At 43.0% G+C, this 25,246-nt stretch overlaps 1 protein-coding gene across 4 annotated transcripts in view; it reads left to right on the top strand.

Annotated features, from left to right (window-relative positions):
• The window catches only part of PUDP (pseudouridine 5'-phosphatase), a 605,728-nt gene that overhangs the window by 354,288 nt on the left and 226,194 nt on the right, over positions 1–25,246 (top strand). For all 4 annotated transcript variants that reach the window (XR_009500091.1, XR_009500092.1, XR_009500089.1 and 1 more), the window contains one exon: positions 3,087–3,228. The gene's annotated coding sequence lies outside the window, so the exon portion shown is untranslated. The remainder of the gene's footprint in view (positions 1–3,086; positions 3,229–25,246) is intronic.

Here is a 25,246-nt window from a genome sequence, read left to right as displayed (position 1 = left end):
ACTGGAGCAGGACATCCCAGATTCCAAGTATTTTTATCCTCTCCTTCAGATCAAAGTGGGAAATTCCAGCTGATTGCCTGGAAAATTGCCTCTGTCTGCCAGCAGCCTTGAAAGAGATTTTGAATTGGGTAGGTACACAAAAACCCCTTGACATTTAAGTCTATGTGATTCTTTGAAAGCTAAACATATTGACACCAAAGGAATTTCTCCAGAGTAGGATGCCGTAGATAAGATACACTCCTGCATTTCTCTCTCACATCACTCTTTTGTTTATTTAAAACCCACTCTGATGCTAGAATTCATCTCTGTCACCTCTGCTGTTCCTACTCTGCCAGTATCCCCTGCCCTCCTTTTTTTTTTAAAAAAAATAACATTCATTGGTGAGGTTGAGAATAAAGTTCATTTTAGTCCTGAAGAGTAAAGTGTCCAGGTGCAAATGAAGCCTTAAATGGGAGGCATGTATCACTCCTACATGGTTTAGCACATCTATGAACATAACACTCACCAACCTTATTAAACTCTCACGTAAATGGTAGGTTTGAGTATAGATGAAGGAAGAAAAATCTCTTATACCATGTCTACATTTATTTTGCCTTTCACCACAAATCATTTCTTTAGCCTTGCTACAGATTTTATTATTTGCCAGAGCAAGGACTGGTCAGTTTTTATCTGACCTGAAAACTATTTCAAAAACCTAAGATTTTTTGCAGCACAATTAAAACACACACACACACACACACACACACACACACACATTTTGGAAGATTTAATGCTTTCATGGATGGAACCCAGGGCTGCTGTCGAAAGGTAGTCATAACCTTGAATAATTTATGTTTTCTTTGGCTTGGTTTATCCATTTTGATTACATAAAGAATATAATACTTCTCTTCATCTTTCCTTCATTAAAGAGCCATATTGTATTTCAATAAAAAAAACCTATGAAAATAATCAGTCTATGAAAAAAAGTGGTATAAGAGATGCCCAAATTAAATATATAGAATATATGTAGAATCATGATTCATTTTCCATATGAGTGATATAAACCTAGGAAGAAGAAATATTCTCAGTTTAAAATAAATCCAAGTGTTTTAAAGTTAATAACGTCGTTCTTCGAAATGCCTGTCTGATTTTATTTGTGTGAACAATGTATGCTGGTGTCAGACTCTTTATCAGGGACTTGTCCACCTGTAGAGGCAAAGTTTCCAAGCAATCATCAGGAGCCAGAAGGCAATTCATGGACTCACTTGCCAGTATTAACAACGAACAGTAGTTATTGGATTGTTGCTATATTCACTATTCTAATAGCTCTTACTCATATTATTCAGGCTGCTATAGAAGGAGTAATTTCTTCCTTTCCACCTAGCAATCTGTTGCAGGATTTTGCAATTTGCCCATTATTGAAGTAGGCTAAAATTATCATTCATTTTCCCCAGCTTCTCCTTTTGATACCTTTTTTTCTACCTTAATAGGTACATAGTAAATTTTTGTTTCATTGATTTTATATTCCTAATACAATGAAAAATGACATGAATTTCATAACTCGATTGTACTAAATTATCAGTGACTAAATTATTTGTAAAGTATATTTTAATTTTATTACAGGACAGAGCCTTAAGAGAAAGGAATTCAGTTTGGTTAGTTTAAAGGCAAAGGGAAAACAAGATTCATTTGATTAAAAAAATAAAACATTGAGGACCATTGTAGTTTAATCAAAATACTGTTTGATTGAAGTTACACTTCCAGCAACATCTGCCTAGTTCTCTCAGACAGTCCATCCTGCTGACAACAAAGAGAAACAAACAAACAAAGAGATCAAATAATCAGACTGCCATCAGACACGTCACGATTCTCAAAGCTATCTTAACGGGTCACAAAACGCTCCTGATAAAGGAAGAGACCGATAAACTGGCAAGGTGTTCTGATCGCAAAAGACACCATTAAAAGAGTAAAAAGAGAAGCCATGGTTTATGACATGATATTTACAGCATTTTATTTAGTTAGTTAGTTACTTTTTTAAAGTTTTTTTTTTTTTTTGATGTGGACCAATTTTAAAGTCTTTATTGAATTTGTTACAGTATTGCTTCTGTTTTATGTTTTGGTTTTTTGGCCGCCAGGCATGTGGGGTCTTAGCTCCCCAACCAGGGATTGAACATGCATCCCCTATGTTGGAAGGCAAAGTCTTAACCACTGGACCACCAGCAAAGTCCCAACAGCATTTTAAACTAGCAAAATTGTCCTATCCTCAAGATAGAAAGTGTTCCTACAAATTAATAAGTAAAAAAAACAAAAACAAAAAAAAACCCAACTAACAGCCCAGTTCAAAAGTGAGCAAAGGTTTGAGCTAGCACCTCACACTTCGGGCATCCAAATGCCTGATGCACCCATGAAAACGATACTCCGCCTCATTGAATGTCAGGAAAATTTACATTAAAACCAGAATGAGAGACCTCTGCCCAACCACCAAAACAGCTACCATAGACAGACTGATATCAGGAAGTGTTGGCAAAGATACAGAGCAACTGGAACTCACTCACAATGCTGGTGGGAGGACTTATAAATTAGTGCAACCCTTTGGAAAATTGTTTGGCAGTATCTATGAAAACTGACCATAGATACCTGGTTCCATTCTTAACATACATGTGTACATACCTGCAGCAAAATTTTGTCCAAGGATCTTCACAGCATCACTATTCATTAAAGCCAAGAAAAGGAAAGAACCTAAATGTTTATCAACAGTAGGATGAATGAATAAATTGAGGTGTATTCATACAAAAGAATATTGCATAGAACTAAAAACTGAATGAACCACCCCATGCAACAACATAGATACATCTTGTAATGTTACATGAAAGAAGCTAGACAGAGTAATAAATACTGTAGGATTCCATTTATATAGAGTTTAAAAACAGGCAAATTGAATCTATGGTATTAGAATTTAGGAAGCAGTGATTTTTTGGCATGGGGAGTGGTAATTATTGGGAGGTCACTGGAAGATGCTTCTCAGACGCAGGTAATGCTTGATTTTTTGACCTGGATGGCAGTGACATGTCTGTGTTCACGGTGCCATCATTCATTTTCCCATACAGGTATGATTTGTGCACTTTTCTTTGGTATGGAATACATCGACCAAAAGTTTATTGACTTTTTCATGCCACTGGATCCAAGACACCCACATCCTGGACTGAAGGATTGGATTTGAATGAAACTCATTTTCATCGCAAGACAAAGGTAAACCAAAATCTTTATGAGATTTACATTATCTTCATTTTTTTTCCCTCTCTTTTTTTTTTTTTTTTTTTGCCCACTGGAGTTTTCTCTTCCCTTCTAGCTTTAGCCAGCATTATAAGGGTACAATGTACGGTTTTCCAGAGGCTGTTTTACATGTTGCCTGATTTTCAGCTCCTTCCTGTCCCTATAAAAACATGTGACACTCGGTGTGCGGACTGATTTCCAACTAACGTGTGCATGAGACTGAGGCAGTGTGTACACACTCTGTTCTCCCTAGGCTGATTTCGATAATGGAGATGTTTCTTTGTAATTTGCTACATATTTTTTTTTTTTTTTTTACTCTTAACGAATAGAGTCAGTGAAATTCACTAACCGTCTTCTTGGTATGAACGCTAAAGAAAAAACAAACAAAAACAAAACCCAAGAAAGGCTAGTCTTTTATGTCTATTTGCAGTGACTAATGCAATTATTTCCCTCTGGAGAGTCCTGATGTTGACATTTATCACTAAATGGACTCAGGACTCTGTGAGGTCACCTTCCAGACATTTACGCCCCTCACTTATCAGATTATTTCTTATTGAATTGGTTTTCATGAGACCCCCCCCCCTCCACGTGCCCCATTCTCTTTGTTTCTTCCCCGACAGACCTTAGAATTAACCCCACGTTTCACCGTGGATTCGAGACCACACAGGATGAAAGACTTTGAAAAACTGTCCATATGAATAAGTTTATTATTTTTTAGAATAGACTAAAAATCCAATCAGCTACCTTCAGTTTTCTATAATTTAAATTCTGTCCATGCTTTTCTCTGATGCATTCAAGCTTCTAAAGCGACATGTTATAATGCCGTTTTTCAATAAGGAGATCAATAGTGAGCATTTATAGTTTCTACTCTGGTGGGGGGAAGATATTAGAAACAGTATTGTAAAAGATAGTGAGAGATTACCTCTGAAAGAGCCATTTCATTAGAAATAGCCAGCAAAGGTTTGGGAGATGAAGGTCTTTCTTAAACTACATTGCGACGGATGCTAGAGAAAATGGCAATTCGATGGCCGCTGAATGCTTGCATTTCCTACAAACTCTGGACACTGGTTTCTCAGTTAAGCTTTTGTTAAATCCAAGTGCTAAGAATCATCCGATAAGAAAGAAAATGGGTCAGCATTTTAAACCGGCAAAACTCAATCATCTGTAGGAAGTAACACCCCTCTTCTGACTTAAGTTACATATAGAAACACAGGCGACTGCATATCCTGGAGAAAGTCACATGTCCTTTGGGGGCTCAGTTTCCTTGTCTTTAAAATAAGGGTTACCGTACTTGCATCCATAAGACCACGATGGAAATTGATTGATACACGTGAATGAAAACATCGTCCTCATCATTCGAGGGGCTTACCTTTCTCCAGCGGTTAGGGAAAGGCAGGGGTTTCTCCTAGGCCTACCGCTGTCTTGCCTCCTCCGCCACCACCGCCCCCGAAATATCGGGCTGGTCCCGCAGCTTCTCGCTCTTACGTGCGTCACTGACTCCTTTCCCCGCTGCGAATCCTCACCTGAAGCTCCTGGGCCCTACGAGCCCTGGGAAGGATGTTGTCCTTCCACGTGATCAACAGAAGCAGGCAGACTATGAAAGGACACTTCTGACCCTAATCCCCTACCCTCCACTGCCAAGCCTGAGCCGGCACGTGCAAAGAATCACAGTTGTGTGTAGGACAGCCCAGCTGTGTAAGCAGCTTACCTACCACCTGTCAGGTAACAATGAAGCGAATTTATTGAATTGTTGCTATAGGTACTGTGGCGTTAGTTCTCATCAATAACGTGTAGGCTGTTACATACGATGGGGAGCTGCAAGGAAACATAACAAGGGCAGAATGTTTTAAAGCCATAGACGTCCTATGATTGTCCTTAAATTCCAAGGAAAAAACACCAGCCCGTATTGTTTCTCCCATCTTTAGATTCATGTCTCTTAGAAAAGCATTTCCTCTTTCAATCTTTCAAATGCAAATCCCCACCTCCTTTTTGGGAGAGGAAGTCAAAGCGGTAGATCTGGTGCTAGGATCATCCATCCTCTTCCCTCTCCTGGAGTCCAGAGGCCATGGAAGAAGAGAGGATTTGGAAGAGAGAGTCCAAGCTGGGCTTATACTCAATTACAGCCCCTTGTGAGTGTCTGTAGCTGTGCACCACTGGGAGGTACAGCCTGGCCTCCTCATCCATCTGGACCATTCTACGGGTGACCGTGGACCCTCAGAGATGCTTCCCTCTAAATGCATATGGGAGAAAGAGAGAGAAAACCATTTTCTCAACACGTCCCTGCAGCCAATAACTTGGAGGTGATGGGTCTCCGCCATCTGCCAGTGTAGTTTTGCTTCGAGAGAATCATCCCACCTTTCCCCTTTGACTCCACACAGGTGGGCTGCCCACAGCAGTGGTGGTGTGTCACCTCGTGTAACTGCCTGAGTCACTTACCCAGCGTAACAAGACAGCATCCTCATCGCCAGCAGCAAACACTTCTCTGTACACCACGTGGCAGTTTGGGAAAACAGGGAAGTGAGCAGACAAGAGCTGTGCCGACAACACTGCCAGGTGGAACGTGATCTGCAATTCTATCAAGGGGTTTGTGAGAGGCATAGGTGGCTGTTGCTTGGGACTGGCATTGCAGGGATAAAGCCAGGAAGTTGCCCAAACAGAGCATTTCAGAAGTAAAAAAAGAAGAAAAAAAAAATCAGGTGTGGCACTCAGGGAGTTGCAGTAGAGGGGAGGAACCTTGCTCTAGAAAATGAGGCTTCCAGGCCACAAAAATGACAAAGACAATGTAGAAAATGTGTAGATGCCACTGCTTAAGAACCACCGCCGGGTGCTCTCTTTCCATAATAAACACGTAGGTCTCTGATAGACTACGACCCACCCACCAGGCTCCAGTGTTCATTGCACTGTTTCCGGGTCTAGATCGAAAATCATTTCCAGTCCCTCGCTGTCATTCTCCGTGACCCATATTTTCTGGAACGTCTTTCCAAGGGGCCGTCTGCTTGCTCTTCGTACACACTGGTTTTGTCGGTGGGTGGATTTGCAGTAGTGTTTCCGTGAAGATCAGCTGTTGACAGTAGACAGATGTCTTAATAAGACTCTGTTTACTGCGTTAGAACCTAGAAGCTCTGATTCCGCGGAGAGGATGAAGCGAGGAGAAGGGCTTGTGCAAGTTCCCAGCTGGGATTTCTGCAGAAGGCCAGCTCGCGGGCACTCAGAAGCCAAGCCCCCACCCCGGGCAGATAGGAAGGTTCAGCCTGTGGTCGGTGGTGCTGTCCCTGCCCTTCCTTGGTCCCCCAGGGCTCTCTGTCACGCTCTGTGCTTCCCTGGCCCACTGCCTTCAGTTTGCCTGTGTCCTTCTCCTACCTTGTGCTGCTCGCTCCACCCCGATGCAAAACAAAACAGAACTTCAGGGCTGTCTTCCTGGTAGCTGTGCCTGGTGGACAAAATCACTTTCAGGCCCAAGGTTTCGTGTAAACGTTAGTTCAATGCATTAAACTGCCTGAAATTGGGTTAAAAGGGTCACATGTGTGCGGGGCTGGTGCAAGGCCTACAGAACGCCCGTTTCTCCTGAAAGCCGTTCCCCTTTCTGTGGTCTCGGTAAGATTCCCTTTCTGCGTGTCCCCCTACAATCCCCTAGTTTTCCTTTGGTGAGGCTCCTTAGTTTGTGTACAACCCGTTTGCATTTTCATTCCCTGATGGTTGGAACTACATCTGTCCTGTTGGCTGTCATTTCTCTAGTGTCTAACACACGTGGGAGATACTACATAGATGTTTTTGGTTTCAAGAGAGAAATCAACGCTAGGATAGCTATTGTGTTTTAATTATATCAGTGGCTCATCTGGAGGGGTGACATCCTCAAATTAGAATCCAGCAGGCAGCAAGACGCCCTGCTCTGCAGAAGACGCCATGGAGTGTGGGAGCATCTTGGGCCGTGTAGGATGCTTGCCTTCTCTCCCAATGCCAGTTGACTTGGGTGGCTTCCGTACCCTCCATGGCCTTCTCTTGCACTTGACCTCTTGGTTCAAAACGTCTGCTTTCAGCCTACAAGCTCAAGACACCTGTCTTCTCTGGGCTGTCTTGGTGACTTCTGGGAAGGCTCTGTTTCTTGGGGGTTTGGGGGTCAACGGAGATGACAGAAATGCCTTGACCGCTCACTACTAGAGAGCTAGAGGGCCTCCTCCATCTGTAACGGGCAACGGCATTTTCATTCATTGCTCTGCTTTGACAGAAGAGGCAAGGGGCCAGTTGGGGGCCAGATGTTCCAGTCGGCCGTCTGAAGCCGTGTCACTTTCACTCCAAAGCCCATGTCTGCTCACGGTTCGGCCCGAAGCTCACTGACTCAGGTTTACACCTGTGACCTTCTAGAACAGATGGCTGATCGTCTAGGGCCAAAGGCAGTAAAGGAAGTTGTTCATTTACTTTACAGATTAAAAAAAAATGCCCTCCACTGTATGAGTGAAGCCCCTTGACTAAGTGTCTTTCCTTCCTGTTTCTGATGGGAACAGATCATCAGAGAGAAAGGTCTTGACCATACTGTGTAGATCCTACCATGAGTGGCCTGGGAGAAAAGGGGAGTGGCTTTCCCCTGTATCTCTTTCCCCTGTATCAAGATCAAGAGAGGAATTTGGGAAAGTCTTGCCCAAGGGCTCAGAACTCAAACTTATGTCTATGCAAATGGACCATATGTTACGGTCTTTACAGAGGCCAAATTCCCAGGGCGTCCTGGGGTTTCCCTAAGTCAAGATGAAAATTCAGCAAATGCTATCAACACTGCTCCGCTGACTTGCGCAGCTGGCCAGCCCTCGAGTAAATCAAGCAATTAGCTTCCAATAAATGTACTAAGCTCCTTCTCTCCTTTCTGTTGCCTACTGGGTTCTCCTGGGAATTTACGTCCCTGGGACAACTGGGAGTATATTTTTGCAAAAAGTATGTTATGCACAGTCCGTGTCAGAAGAGGTCAGAGTAAATGACCATCTGAGTCAACAACACAGTGGCTCTGAGTCATTCGTGGTTACCAAAAATCTGTGCCTCTCTCCCTATTTCAGCGCTCATGGACCTCTCCAGGATCTGGGTGGCACAGTAATGACAGAGAAATAAAGTGGATAGAAAGACAATTTGGCTGGCAAAATCTTAGATGACTTTGTTGGACCCAGGGGGTCCGGCATGCAGTGGGAAACAGGCCATGTCCTTTTTGAAGTGCAACCAAGAGAGAGAACATTTCGGAGATCTCCTGTAAATCAAATAAGTCCACATGTTACACGTAACCCCTGAAGGGTCTACCCCTTTTATCTCCCTTCACCTTACCCTTTCCATGCAAAGCCACACAACTGGGGTAAGAGGAATGTCTGATCTTCTCCTGGCGGGGGCAGTCTTCTTTGATAGTTCAGTGGTGGCCACCTTTCTAATGGTTGAGCTTTGAGATTCGAAAAGCAAGTTCAAAGCACTGTACGCCTATCATCAGACCTTGCTGTGCTCATGGAGGTTCAGGAAATAATAGGGACATCGCAGAGAAACTATTTAGGGCAACGGAATGAGGACAGTCAAACAAATACAAAAGCATTTCTTCTTCTTCTTCCTTGAGTATCTTTGGGAAGAGGGAAGTTACATTTGCAAATGTTCTGTGTTATTAGAACCTTTTGTAATGAATCCTCATAGGGATCCTCTAAATGATGAATGCCCTTTCTCAGCCAAAGTGTGGCACACATGTCCTGCATCCAGTGTGTAATATCCACCTTTCTCCTGTCAAGACAGGTCAGAGACACTCACCCGTTAGAAGTGCAGGTGGATCTGAGAAGCGTGAGCCAGGGAAGTCCATGTGATAGGAACTCCCACCCCCCCGGGATCAAGTCTGCATCATTCAGATTTGGTAAATTGCCCTTCTGCCCACCTTTCTGAACCCCAACTTCCTTACCTCTAAATTGGGGATAATCATGCCTGTTTTGCCTCACACACAGAGTTTTTCTGGATTAATGGAGACAGATAGAGCAAAGTGCTTTATGTACCACAGAGTGATGGAGACAAATAGGTGAAAGTCCTTTGTGGACCACAGAGCTCTGTACACCGGTCTGTACACCGGTCAGCTGTTATTGTTAGAAGACCCCCGAGGTTTCGCGTCCAGGTAGTCTCACAAATAAAACAGTTGGCACCTACATCATCCTTTGATATTAATCACAACGAACGTTGAACTGCTTGGCTTTCGATGGTGAGGTCCATCACGGCGGGTAGAAACCAGCTTCTTCCAAATCCCTTACGATTCTGTGGTTGATTACAGTGGTTTCTAGGCATGTGGAAGATGAGAGGAAACGCATTCAACCTCTCAACCGAACTGGGACATTTTGGGGAGCAAAAGGCAACACTTGTCCATAAATCTGCTGGAGAAACAGGGGTAAGTCAAGACTTCCCTAGGCGAATCAGGGCGTGCGGTCACCTTATCTATAAGGATAGAACCTGAAAACGGACAGTGTGACATCAGTGCCTTCTAGATTCATGTCAAGGATTCTGCGTTCTGACCGCTCTCAGTTCTGCTCCTGTGCTTGTTTTCTTGTCTCGACAGTGATCCTACGGATCCTTGCATGTGGGTGACACCCACCTTCCTCTATTGAGTCTAGATCAACACTTGATAATCTCACCCATGCCTGATCAGTCACACCATGTATAATGTTTCACACTTATTGTTTTAATATATCCTGTCACTAGGTGGCCACTGTAATCAAGGGTCTGACTCCATTAAAACATAGAACAAGGTAAATACTTTTATGAAGATTTCGGGGGTGGGGGAGAGAATGACTCCCATGAGTTCAGTTTCCACCTGGGTTCATCAGAGAAGGGAACATTTGAGCTGGGTCTTGAAGGGTGAGTAGGAGTTTTCCAGGAAAAGATATGAGACTCCATTTTTGATGTTTGACTACTGACAGATTTCAAACTGGACCCTCCCCTCGTTCTCTTTTGTCCTACAGCTGGACAAGCCAATAAAAAAAGATCAGCAGCTACTTGCCTAGAAGGTGGTGGGGAAATTCAAGACAGGAAAATCCTAACTCTTGTGCACTCAGAAACCCTCACCATGGTTGGATCCCATAACCCAATGAACCCCAGAACTTCCCTCCCGCCTTGCTCTCATTTCACTCTGGCTCCGATCTCAGCTCTTCTCCTTGGGAAATGCTCTTGCTGTTTTCTATGTGTGTAACAAACTATTTCATACCCATGGGTGCCTGTGTGTCCTTCCATCCATCAATCCCTGGGCTGGTAGCTGACTGGCATCTATCAGGGGATGCTGGTCTCCCAAATAAAACAAACACCATCCTAGCTAGCTGACTAAGTAACCACCATTACATAAAGAAATCTAACACGCAATTGTATATAGATCTGCGCACACACATAGCAACTCAAGCACTGTTGTGGAGGTTGATTCTGAAGGACTCAGCTGCAGCTTCCCAGCGAGTAAACTCTGGTCTCCCTACACCTTTAGTCAAACATAACCATTTGCAAACATAACTTTCAGATCTGCTTCAGATCCATGGAGATGTTGTCAAGTGATGTGAAAACAAACTCAGAGAATCTGCTCTTCATTTGTGTTGATATCTTGGGTCTCGCTTTCTCAAGGTTTCAAGCCAAGGAGTTTAAACTCCTTGTCTTAGTGATCTCTTGCTGTGTAACCCGTTACCAGAAAATCGTCGGCTCCAAACAACACACTTTTGTCCTCACGTAGGTTCTGTACATCAGGGTCAGGACTCCAGGTGCGGCTCAGCTGGGTCTCACAAGGGTGCAGCCAGGGTGTCAGCCAGGACTGGGGTTTCACCCAAAGGCTTGACTGGAGAAGGGTTTGCTTCCAAACTCATGTGGCTTTTGGCAGGATTCAGTTCTTTGCAGGTGACTGGGGAGACAGAGAGAGAGAGAGAGAGAGAGAGAGTCCTTGCTGGCTGTTACGTGGAGCTGTCCGTCCATGTCTTGTCTTGACCTCTCCCTGTGGTCGCTTGTTTCATCACAAGCCAGCAAGAGAGAAGGAGTCTGCTAGAAAGACAGAAGTCACTCTCGTACGTAACCGAATCATGAAAGTGCATCCATTGTCTTTGCTGGATTCTGTTGGACAGAAGCAAGTCACCAGGCAGCCCACACTCAAAGGAAGGGATTAAACAGGGGCATAAATCAGGAGTTGGGTTCATTTGGGAGTCTGCGCACCACACTCCTGAGGTCCAGGAAGGAATCTCTGAAGTTATATTCCTTGCGTTGGCAAACCCATTCATCCATCCCTTCACGAGAGGCAACGTGCTACAACAGATGGATGCGAGTGGTGTAACCCAGTGTTTTTCAGCCTTTTTCCTTTTTCTTTTTAATTGAAGTACACTTGATTTACAATGTTGTTAATTCTGCTGTATAGCAAAGTGATTCAGTTATCTATATATATATGTTCTTTTTCATATTCTTTTCCATGATGGTTTATCCCAGGATATTGAGTATAGTTCCCTGTGCTCTACAGTAGGACCTTGTTGTTTTTCCATCCTATATATACTAGTCTGCATCTGCAAATCCCAACCTCCCACGCCATTCCTCCCCCATCCCTCCTCCCCCTTGGAAACCACAAGTCTGTTCTCTGTCTGTGAGTCTGTTTCTGTTTTGTATATATGTTTATTTGTGTCATATTTTAGATTCCACATATAAGTGACATCATATGGTGTTTGTCTTTCTCTGTCTGACTTACTTCCTTTAGTATGGCAATCTCTAGGTTTATCCATGTAGCTGCAAATGGCATTATTGCGTTCCTTTCTGTGGCTGAGTAGTATTCCATTGTATGCATGTACCACATCTTCTTTATCCATTCATCTGTCGATGGACATTTAGGTTGTTTCCATGTCTTGGCTATTGTGAACAGTTCTCAGTGTGTTTTCATGATTGCACACTATAGCGCTTTTTCACACATTTGTTCCCAATCCACCCCCCATGAAGTTTTAACAGATATGCTGCTTCTCTGTTCTGTATTTCTGAACTCTGCACGTAAAATGAGTATTATTCTTTTCACCTCCCAAGAACCAATTTTCCACCCACTTGGGACGATATTGTCCATGAAGAATGTGTGTTCTAAAGTCAGACAGCCTAGATTTCTACCTCCATTGCACCACTTATCAGCTTTGTGATCTTAGGCAAGTCACCAAACCCCTCTGAACCTTAATGAACTTTCTTAATTATAAATAAGAATCACATCAATACCTACCACTTATGATTGTTGTGGGGTTGGAATGACACAATACAAGTGAAGTATATGTGACACACTTAGTAGACAGGAGGAACCTAATAAATGCTACCTTCTGTTATTGCAACATGCAGAACAATATGTGCAGCACTGGGGATACCAACATAAGACAAAAACAAGAGCCTCGAAGAGGCCCCACTGTATGTCAAAGGAGACAGAAAGATGACAAAGGCTATGGTATGTGCTATAAGAAAGTTATATTCAAGATGATTTGGGCATAGAAAAAAGGGGGTGCCTAAATGCTGGAAAAAGCGAGGAGAGCGTGAGAAACAGAAGTTTCTCAGAGGAAAGAGAGTTGAAGAATGAGAATTGATTTGAGAGCTGATGAATGAAAAACCAAACTAAAGCAATGGCACTGTTAATGGAGGAGAGGAAGAAAAGGATGGGACAAATCGTCATGTGGTAGAAAATGATGTTTACCCAAGAGGTTTGCTGACATAAGTGTGTATTCTTTCAGGGTTCTTTTTGTCCATTCATCCATTCATTCATCTACCCATTTATCCACCCACTATCAATCCATCTATCCATATATCCATCCATATATCCATCTATCTAAGTTTTTTCCTTCCATCTATCCATTCATTTGTCCACCCATCCACCTGTCTATCCATCCATCCATCCATCCATCCATCCACCCATCCATCCAAAAATCCACCTTTCCTTCCCTTCATCCATCCATCCCATCCTTCTATTCATCCATCCACAAATCTACCCATCCATCCATTTACCTACTCACCCATCTATCCACTTACCTATTGACCCATCCATCTCTCCATCTACCCATCCATTCATTTACCTACTCACCCATCCATCCACTTACCTATTGACCCATCCATCTTTCCAGCTATCCATCCATCCATCCATTTACCCATTCACCTATATATCTTTCCATCCATCCATCCATCCTTCCACAAATACACCTTTCCATTCATCCATCCATCCATTCACAAATATACCGTATTCATCCACCCCATCCTGTTATCCTTCCATCCATCCATTCATCCATCCACCCATCCATTTGTTTATCCATTCTCCCATCCTCTCCTATCCATCCACCCACTTACCCACCCATCCATACATCCATTCATTATCTCTCTTTTTCCACAAAGGTTTTAAGGTGGCTGAGAAAGACACGTAAAATATATGTAGAAAATAAATAAATAAACCAACGGAATGATGAACAAACCAAACAGAAATCAGGTGAGAATGAAAAGGAGAGAACTCGTATAGGGACCTGAAGGAGAAGCAGGGATTCAGTTTATACAAGCGTGCATCCCTATGAGCCTTTATACCTGCCATATGAGGGTCCCACGGTTGGCATCTTAAGATGCTGTGTTGCTTGTGCTCCCAAGGTGGCCTCTATTTGTACAGAAATCTCTATTTCCCTGCAGTCTAAATGGGGGAATCTCCTAAGGTGTTTACTGTACTCTCCCATCAAATATTGATGGCCTTTGAATAGACATTGACAAATACAGTCTGTCTCTCCATTTATCCTTCATCAGTCTCTAAAGTGAGTTGGGGATTGGAGATGAGATGAAACTGATTAAAGTCAAGTCAGGTTTCAAATACTTTCTCCTGAAAATCCATTCTACTCCTTTGCTGTTAGCAGCGTTTACTACAGGAAAAATGTATAGTTAACATTTAGCCAGAAATAAAAAACCTCTGCAAAACACCTAAATATAGATTGTTTCATTACCTTCAAATCAGCCGGAAAAGAATGCAGAGGCTGGCGCTCAGAAGGAATCAAGTGGCTGGGTAACTGCAGTGCAGTCTGCAATCAGGAGGAATTACAATTATGGCACCGAGCGCTAATCCTGGAAAATCAAAACACAGTTAGGCAACCACTAAATCCCATTATAAACTATAATAATCATTATTAAGCCTTTTTTTCCGCCAGAAAATGAAGAGTTGGAGACGTTATGTCGTCCCTTTACCATTTTCCGTAGCAGGGTCATTATTCTTTATGGTGCTACTAAATATACCCATCATTTTACAAATCCCAAGTTCACCTTCCAAATACATGATCTCGTCCTTCTGTGTAAAGTTAATCAAGGTTGTAAAAGTGCTTTATTCCATATCTTTATTTTTCCCCACAGGGATGGGGGGTAAAAATGTTATGCATTGGAGAATCACAAAACACAGCCAAGGAACCTTGAGATGTTATTGTCTCCTGTCTGTGCTCAAAAAGGACCCACACAGAGATTAACCCTCTCCTGGAAAACGGACATCTTATGTGTTTTCAGGGAAGAGCTTGCTTTATTATTAGGAAGCTCTTTTTTATGTCTAGCCTGACTTCTTCATACTGTACTAATTTTTGTATCTTTAACTGGAAATTAGAAAGAAGCTGGGTAATATCTTCTAGGGCTCTTAAAATACTCCAAGACTGTGGCAAAGAAGTCTAGAAAGGTGCTCATTTTCCTGGGATCACCACCTTTTCTAGAACATGCCAGAATCAGACCACACTGAATCTTTTCTTTAGGGTAGAGATTGTGTTTCATCCTTCTTTTGTACCCACACAATACAGCCTATTTATGGACACTCAATGAATATTCATAAATCTTCCTTGAAAGAATGAGTAAATCAATGAATCAATACTTCTTGAATTCAATACAAACCATTTCAGACAATGAGACCAAAATATCCATCATTCATCTCTCTCAATTCACATTCTCTTACTGAAGGACAGTGTAAATGGCAAGTTCTCATTTAATGAATTATTTCCAGGTTGAGCTACATGAAATTGAGATTTTTTTGTAGATCAGAAATGGTTGAATATCAGCAGCATGCTAATATTTGCATTCTTCTGCTGATATTTGGGACGTTTTTCTTTTCTTTAGCGACATCAGAAAAAGTAGTTTAAGATGAGCTGCAGATCTATAAATAGCATCTCACCTTGGGAAAATAGCTAAGTGAAGATCGGATAAAAAGCTAAAATATTCAGTTTGGGAATGCACTCTTTTGATTAAAGGATAAAATTTTGGTCACTGGTGGTTGCTTCTCTTAATATTTGTTCAGCAAGATGAAGCATTTAGACCAATAAAGCAATGAGTTCCATCCTCTCGTGACTTAGGTTCAGGAGCTAATGAATCAGTTAAAACTGAGTGTCAGAGGAGAATCTGAATAGACATTTTTTTCCAAAGAAGACATACAGATGGCCAACAGGTACATGAAAAGGTGCTCAACGTCACTAGTCATCCAGGAAATGCAAATCAAAACCATAGTAAGATATGACCTCATACGTGTTAGAATGGCTTTTATCCAAAAGACAAGAGATAATAAATGCTGGAGAGGGTGTGGAGAAAGGGGAACCCTTGTGCACTGTTGGTGGGAACGTAAATCGGTGCAGCCACTGTGGAAACAAGATGGAGGTTCCTCAAAAAATTAAAAATAGAACTACCAGATAATCCAGCAATTCCACTTCTGGGTATTTATCCAAAGGAAATAAAATCACTATCCTGAAAAGATACCTGCACCCCAATGTTCACAGCAGCACTGTTTACAGTAGCCAAGACATGGAAACAACCTAAATTTTTTTCTCGTATTTAAAGTGCACGATCTATTCATTTATTTTTTAATTTATTTAATTTATTTATTTTCGGCTGCGTTGGGTCTTCGTTGCTGTGCGCGGGCTTTCTCTAGTTGGGGCGAGCGGGGGCTACTCTTCGTTGCGGTGTGCGGGCTTCTCATTGCGGTGGCTTCTCTTGTTGTGGAGCACGGGCTCTAGGCACACAGGCTTCAGTAGTTGTGGCACGCAGGCCTCAGTAGTTGTGGCACGGGGGCTCAGTCCATCAACAGATGAATGGATAAAGAGATGTGGTACATATATAAAATGAAATATTATTCAGCCATGAGGAAAATGGAAATCCCACCATTTGCAACACCATGGCTGGACCTTGAGAGCATTAAGCTAAGTGAAATAAGTCAGACAGAGAAAGACAAATACTGTATGACCTCACTTACATGTGGAATGTTAAAAAAAAAAAAAACAAAAAACATAGAAACAAGAGAACAGATTGGTGGTTGCCAGTGGTGGGGGAGTGGGTGGGGGGTGGGTGAAATGGGTGAAGGGGGTCAAAGGTCACAGAATTCCAGTGATAAGTCCTTGAGATGTAGCATGGTGACTGTAGTTAACAATATTTCACAGTATATTTGAAAGTGGCTAAGAGAGTAGATCTTAAAAGCTCTCATTCCAAGTTAAAAAAAAAGATTGTAATGAGGGACTTCCCTGGCGGTCCAGTGGCTAAGACTTCGCCTTCCAATGCAGTGGGTGTGGGTTCGATCCCTGGTCGGGGAGCTAAGATCCCACATGCCTCGTGGCCAAAAAACCAAAACATAAAACAGAAGCAGTATTGTAACAAATTCAATCCAGACTTTAAAAAAGGGTCCACATCAAAAACATCTTTTAAAAAATTGTATGTATATGAGGTGATATATGTTAACTAAACTCATTGTGGGAGTCATTTCAGAATATATACCTGTATCAAACTATTATGTCACGCACCTAAAACAGATATAATATTAAATGTCCATTCTATCTCAATTTTCAGAAAAAGAATGAGTGTCAGCTTTGGCAGAGCCCAAAGGACATGGGTCTGTGATAAAAATGGAAGTGTATCCTGCTTTCCCATTCAGATGATGCTTTCAGACCTGACATGATCTTGCCTTCTGGGGTCAGCAAAGCACTGAGCAAAGCCAAGGCGACTCCGAATAATGCCCCCCAAAGATGCCCGTCCTCATCCCCCAGTCAGCCAGTGTGCTACCTTATAAGGCAAAAGGGACTTTGCTGATGAGGTTAAGTGGAGGATCTTGAGAGGCGGAGGTTATCTGGGGTTGCCGATGTGCTCACAAGGGTCCTTATAGGCAGAAGGCAGCAGAGTCAGAGAAGAAGCTGCGACACGGGAAGCACGGGGTCATTGGAAGACGCTACTCAGTTGCCTGTGAAGGGACCACGAACCAGAGGATGCAGGCAGCCTTTAGAAGCTGGAACAGGCAAGGGAGCAAATTCTGCCTGCGGCCTCCAGAGCACAGCCTTCCCCACACCTTGATTTCCGCCCAGCGAGATCCATTTCCGACTTTGTTTTAAAATCGAACTATAGTTGATTTACAATGTTGTGTTCATTACTGCTGTACAACAGAGTGATTCAGTTATACTTTCTTTATTTTAGATTCTTTTCCATGATGGTTTATCACAGGATATTGAACATAGTTCCCTGTGCTCTACAGGAGGACCTTGTTTTTTATCCATCTTATATATCAAAGCTTACATCTGACTTCTGACCTCCAAAACTGTACAAAAGTACACTGGTGTTGTCTTAAGCCACTGCATTTGTCGGAATTTGTTACAACATTGTTAGGACACATATAGACTCTTCCTCAGGTCCTCTGTCACTAGGCACATACATCTTTGGAGAGGATTTTTGACAGTGACACTGTTTAGCCTCAGACTTAAAAATGGAACCTGAGAGGGCTTCCCTGGTGGCGCAGTGGTTAAGAATCCGCCTGCCAATGCCGCGGACACGTGTTCAAGCCCTGGTCCGGGAAGATCCCGCATGCCACGGAGCAACTAAGCCCGTGCGCCACAACTACTGACCCAGTGCTCTAGAGCCCGTGAGCCACAACTACTGAGCCCACATGCCACAAGTACTGAAGCCCGCACACCTAGAGCCCGTACTCCGCAACAAGAGAAGCCACTGCAGTGAGAAGCCTGCGCACCGCAAGAAAGAATAGCCCCCGCTCGCCACAACTAGAGAAAGCCTGTGTGCAGCAATGAAGACTCAACGCAGCCAAAAATAAATAAATAAATAAATAAATAAATAAATAAATAAAAATTAAAAAAAAAAAAGGAACCTGTGGAAGATGGTTGACTCCTACTACTCTATTTGTCAACAGCAAACCCAATAACTATGCATCTGTTTAATACTTAAACTTTAGCTCTCATTTATAACAGGGATACTCTATCTCCTCCTCCTGCTATTCCTGTAACTGACACATTTTTCTCCAAAGGATGTAGACCCCTAGACCACTAGTGGGGGCTTTTGCTCAGTGAGAGAAATGCATGGTTCCTTTCTATAGCTAGGACAAGTTGGAGATACAGGATTTGGAAGAGTTTGTGTAGGGACAACAAACTCGCAAGAATTTGGGAAAAGAATTGTAAAAAGCTGAAAGCATAATCTTTCCAAATAGCCTCACCAACCATCTGGATCTCTGGATGTAGGACTTTCCACGCTAAGCGCCCCAAAAGTCCTCAGCAAACCAGGATGCATGGTCCCCCTATTTCCAAATAAAGATAAATTAGTTCATGGAAGAGGGGGGGAAACATTGAAATTAACAACCCAGCAGAGCAATTAAAATATTCGTTTGTTCCAGTGAAAATAGAGTTGCCATATGATCCTGCAATCCCACTCCTGGGTGTATATCCAGAAAAGAAAAGAAAACTCTAATTCAAAAAGTTACATGCACCCCTATGCTCATTGCAGCACTATTTGCAATAATCAAGACATGGAAGCAACCTAAATGTCCTTTGACAGATGAATGGATAAAGAAGATGTGCTACATATATACAATGGAATATTACTCAGCCATAAAAAGGAATGAAATTGAGTCATTTGCAGCAACATGGGTGAACCTAGAGATTATCATACTGAGTGAAGTAAGTCAGACAGAGAAAGACAAATACCATATGATATCACTTGTATGTGGAATCTAAAGTATGACACAAATGGACTTATCTACAAAACAGAAATAGACTCACAGACACAGAGAACAGACTTGTGGTTGCCAAGGGGGTTGGGGGGTGGGGGAGGGATGGAGTGGGAGTTTGGGGTTAGCAGATACAAACTAGTATATATAGGATGGATAGACAACAAGGTTCTACTGTAGAGCACAGGGAACAATATTCAGTATCCTGTGATAAACCATCATGGAAAAGAATATGAAAAAGAATATATATGTATGTATAACTGAATCACGTTGCCATATGGCAGAAATTAACACAACATTGTAAATCAACTATACTTCAATAAAAATTTTTTTTAATTATTCATTTGTTCAAAAAGTGTGTTAACTATCTGTGGCAGTTTAATCTTGTGTTAAGGTGTTTAGGATAAAAAATTGTGATACAGGCTACCCTCAAGAAATACATTATCTATTGGAAATAATATATGTATGTAATTAACATATAAATAACGTGTGTGTGTGTGTGTGTGTGTGTGTGTATACACACATACATACAGAGAGAGAGAACTTATAAACTTTTAAAAAAGGGACTCTTTTTTTTTTTTTAACGCAAGATCATTGGGTAACATTTTCATTTGTCTTGGATAGCTCCGTGGGCTCTTGTGACACAACGAGGGTACTACGAAAATAGATCAAAAGTAGGAAATTGAACCAGATGTGCTCCCTTACTTAAATAGGACATTTTGCTCTGACAACTTATTGGGTTCATTCAGGGGGAAAAAAATCCCCACAGCAGGGCATTGGGAAATGGCAAAGTGCTACATGTTGCTGAATGAGAGAGGGAGTCTGTGTGACCTTTAATGGCTAGGTCCAGTTTCTGGAGGGACAAAATTAGGATAAAAAGGAGACTCCTCCAGTTCTCTATCTTTGGTCATTTCTCCTCGTATCATTTTCGGTGAGCCAGCCAGTCTGAAAGTCTGTCCTGTTTGGGTGGAGAGGGGGCTCGGATGGGAGTTGAGATGCCAGCCCGCACATTCTCTCATTCACAGAGTCACGGAATGCGTTTTCCACGAGGGAAGCTTCCTTTCTCCCTGCCATATCCTCCTTTCAAGATGGGCGTTTCTCTGCGCTCCTGCGAACAGAGAACGCTGCTATCGACCGAAAGTTCTAAAGTGCCGTCGACCTAATTAACTTGAGATGGTTCAGTTGTTGAATTTCTGTGAGTAAATACATTTGTCAACGTTGATAAGTGCATAGGGTCCGTTTTAATGTACAATGGTCATGAGTTGAAGAGTCACCCAGAAAATATCAATTATGACAACTTCCATAAAGGACACCTGGGCAGCTACTGCAGTGCCAAACCGCCCATGTCTCACTCTGCGCTGCTAATTTCAAAACTGTGGCCACCTGGAGATATGAGGAGTAATTAACCTTTGGGTAGCTCTACCTGCCCATCAGGGAAAGCTGTGAAACTGGATCCTTTTCCAAACGATGCCTCTCCACCTCACGAGGGCAGACAGACGCTGGCTGACGTCTAGAAGGTAGTCCAAGAGCCACTGCAACGTGGTCTCTGATGCGTGAGGACAGGCTGAACTTGAACTTGGGGCTTCCAAAACTGCTGATCTCTGGGGTCCTGTTCTGGCTCCCGGTGGACTGCCTGTGAGCCACTGCTTTCAGGAGCGTCGGAAAGAGATGGAAAGAGGAAAGGGAACGGACATTTGTCAGAAGCCGGATTCTAAAAGAAGAGAGTTGACCTTTGGCGTGACAGTACAGCGGGAAATAAAAAGAAGAGGCGGAAGGCAGAAGAGACTCAGCTGGCATCCTGATTTGGCCTTTTGTAAACTCTGTGCAGAGAGAAGTTCTTCAGTAGCTCCAAGCCCGATTTCTTCATTGGTAGGATGGAGCTAATGCTGCCTGCCTTACAGCATTGGAGGTTGGAGGTGGGGAAGGCATCTGGTTACCCGCTGCGACCACCTGGAGAAGGTTAGCTCCCTAGGTGGATGCTGACAAAACCAGGTAGTTGAAACCAGGGAGAACGGACAGCGGAACTCATGACCGATGACGCCATGTTGCCTCGTAGCGTTCTGGCTCCCGAGGTGTGTTTCCAGACCAGCTGCCTCACCAGCTCCTGGGAGCCGCTTAGAAATGCAGACTCTCACCCCAAGCCGCACCTCCTCAGTCAGGTACTCGGGATGGGGCAGGTGGGGCGGAGGGAGTGGATTCAGCACGGAGTATTTTAATGAGTTTTTTAATTTAAAAATGTTTTAAGTATAGTTGCTATACAATATTGTATAAGTTACAGGTGTACAATATATTGACTCACAATTTTTAAAGGTTATATTCCATTTGTAGTTGTTATAAAATACTGGCCATATTCCCCATGTTGGACAGTATATCCTTGTAGCTTATTTTAAACCTAACAGTTTGTGCCTCCTAACCCCCTACCCCTATGTTGCCCCTCCCCCCTCCCTCTCCCCAGTGGTAACCTCTAGTTTGTTCTCTGTATCTGTGAGTCTGCTTCTTTTCAGTTATATTCACTAGTTTGTTGCATTTTTTAGATTCCACGTGTAAGTGATATGTACAGTATTTGTCTTTCTCTGTGTGACTTACTTCACTTAGCAAGATACCCTCCCAAGTCCATCCATGTTGCTGCAAAGCAGTGAGTGTTTTAACTAACAAGCACTCCAATGGGATTCACATACATAGTCAAGTTTGATCACCATGGCTTAGAAGGAGGACTTTTCTGGTAAAACAAATTAGCAAGAAGAAAGCAAAGCCCCCATTTTGGAGAAACTTGGGGACTAGGCAAGTTTGCAGGAAAAGTTTTGAGGCGTGAGGAGCCGCACAGGGCTTGCATCGTTAACCCAGGTGTGTGAGACGGTGCAGGGCAGAGCACTGGGTGCACAGACCAGGCAGTATTCCCATGACGGGCACTGAAACACGCGTCCGGCAGAATTAGGATGAAGGTTGGTCTGAAGCTGAAGCCAGGTGAAGACTTTGATGTACCTAGAACCTGTGCTAGGGCGAGACTGAATGTATAGGAGGGAACCATGTGGTCCCAGCTCTTCATCTTCCCTCCTTCTAGACCACGGGGACCCTGACCTTTTTAGTGTATCCATATGTGATACCCCCGCCCACCTTCCTACTGCTTCCACCCTCCTGATGTTGATTGCTTGAGCTGAGTCTTCCTATGACCTTGTTGCTTTTGTTGATATTGTTGACTTGGGGTTGGTGTTCAGGTGTCATCCTGTCTCTCTTGAGGTCCAAAGGCTAGAATTGCACTCAGAGAGTTCCAAGTACAGATATGCTATAGTTTCATAGAAAGATTGGATTCTGTTACTTGCCAGCGTCGATGTTTAGCACTTCCTGGCTGTGCAGACCTCCCGGTGTATGCGGTCATCATCTCTAAGCAACAGAGGACAGAAGCAGAATGGAGTACTCAGGGGGCTGGAATTCTAAGAATCGGGGTCTTATTGCATGCCAAACCCGCTCCCTCTGTGACCAGTGGGAAGCCCTGCCATGTCAGGGCTTCGAGTGCTTCATCACTGAATGAAGGTACTTGAGTGGAAATGTATATGGTCCTTCGCCGATCTCAAATCCCACCATCTATACTCTTGGCTCCCGTTCCTGAGTCATACCTAGTACCGAAGAGCTTCACTCAGAACTCTTAAATGATGGTAAAGAGACTCAGCTATAAGTACAAACAATGCATGATGTTCTTTTATTTTGCTATTTTGGACAAGTACACTATCTCATCCTTCAAGAGTTACGAGCTCTCTCCTGAATGTGAATATCTTAGTTTAGGCTGCTATAACAAAAATGAATTGAGACATTGGGATTGACATATATACACTAATATGTATAAAATAGATAACTAATAAGAACCTGCTGTATTAAAAAAATATAAAATTCAAAAGAAAATGCCATAGACCGGGAGGCTTAAACAACAAACATTGTTTCTCATAGTTCTGGAGGCACGGAAGTTCAAGATCAAGGCATCAGCAGATTTATTGTCTTGTGAGGTCACGCTTTCTGGTTCATAGGTGGCCATCTTCTCGCTGTGTCCTCACATGGTGGGAGGGTTGAGGGGACTGTCTGGGGTCTCATTTATAAGGGCACTAATCCCATTCATGGGAACTCATGACCTGATCACCTCCAAAAGACCCCAGCGCTAATACCATCCCATGTGGGTCAGAATCCCGCATATGAATTTTTTGGGGGGGGAAGGTTGGACACAAACATTCAGTCTATTGCACTGAATGCCTGAGTTAACTCTACTGAGAATAAAGCAAATCAGCAGCTAGCGGAAAAATTTTGTTAAAAATAGAAGAGCACGATTATTCCATGCTGCTCATTTCTCAGTCACCAGCAAAATCTCTCATTAGAGGTTTCCGCAGCTTAATTAAGTCTTTTGGGTGAAGGTAAAAAGAAAGATGACCTTTAACATCAAATTGACATTGCTCAAGTCATAGACAAAACTGATTTTCTCAGTCCTGTTGTAGCACTGCACAGAATCTCTAGGAGAATATCTGATTTTTTGACAACTGCAAGGGGCAGAATGATACAGACGCCCCCAAGATTTCCACCCCCTGGTCTGTACATCCTATATAATCCCTGCCTTTGAGTGTACACATGGTCTTTGCATGTGATGGATGTCAGTCCAGTGATTAGGTTGTGTATAGCAGAGGTGAAGCGTTTTTAGTAGATGCCATATTTTAGAGGTGATTAGGGTCCCTAACCCAAACATAGACGTTGAGTAAATCAATAGGCAGATTGCCCTGGGTGGACCTGACCACTTCACTCAGGCTTTTCAAAGAAGCTTTAGAGGTAAGACACGTGACACAGCAGAGTCTCTCTGAAGCCAGCGATTCTGAGTTCGATAGCCACAAAGAAATGAATTCTATTAGCAGCCAGAGAGCTCGGAAGAGAATCCGCTTCTCCAGATGAGAACACGGCCCCTAGCTCTTCCTCCAGGAAATTTTAGGAGACCAAAGCGGTGGCTCCCAAGAGCTAGGACACAAGCGGGTGTTAGCAGCTGAGATGTCCTCTCCAAGCTTCAGGTCAATTCCCAGCTGGCCCCCTTTTAATGGTCTGGGTCTCCACCCAGAAACCCCCTGCCCTGTTGCCCCTGGCCAGCCATGGCCAGACTTCTTACCGACTCCTTGAAGGAAAAAGCAAGGGAAGGACCACATGATGGTAAGAGGTCTGACTTCTGAGAATATTCCTATGACAGTATAAAAGAGGAAGAATTCTCCTCCGCCCTTTTTGGGTCTCGAGCTGGGTCTGAAAATTAAGCAGACACAAGAGAGATCAACAGGAGAAAGGCATACACATTTTATTAAATGTTTACCTGGGAGCCTTCACAAGAGAATGAAAACCCAAGAAAGTGACCTGAGCAGGAAGCTTTTATACCTTTCAGACAAACAATAAATTTGTACAGAATTGACAAGACAAAGGGGTTTGGGCTTGGGGTAGTGAAGGGTGATGAGGTAACTAGGAAGGTGAGGGTTAGTTTAACGAGGTTTATTCTGTACAGATTTCTCAGCCCCCAAATCCCCATCTCTGGTGATGTGAATGTCTTCTCTCCTCCTGGTACAGCGAGGGCGCTGCTCACATGGGAGTTTAATGACCTATTTTAGGGAAGAAGGGCAAGCTTGGGGGGTGGGGTAGGAGGAAGACATCAGTGTGACCTTCCTGCTTCAGTCCTTTTCTCAAACTCCCTCAGTTTAAAATACTCCATATGCCAACCTGTCATGTTTTGGGGTAGCATGTCCTGAACCCCATCAACAGTGAGACAGGGCTAACAGCCCAAAGCAAAACAAAAACGGTTTTGCTGACAAGCATTATCAATTTTTTAAAAAAGATTTATCACCAGCTTGACATTCAAGCTCTGTTTGGAGTTTGCATGGTAAGGAAACAAAAAAGGGCAGGAAACTGACAAACTTCTTCCAAGACAAGAGTGCAGCGTCATAAAATAGAGTTTTATCTTGTGATTGTTTTCTCAATGGAAGTTTGAAATACATCTCCAGGCGGAACTTTGTCAATAAACCTTCCTTGGGAAGTTTTTGCTATGCTTCT

Source organism: Balaenoptera ricei, chromosome X, assembly GCF_028023285.1.
Source record: "Balaenoptera ricei isolate mBalRic1 chromosome X, mBalRic1.hap2, whole genome shotgun sequence".
Classification (NCBI taxonomy): domain Eukaryota; kingdom Metazoa; phylum Chordata; class Mammalia; order Artiodactyla; family Balaenopteridae; genus Balaenoptera; species Balaenoptera ricei.
Note: the sequence above shows the minus strand (reverse complement) of the source record. Positions and strands in the feature narration are given on the sequence as shown.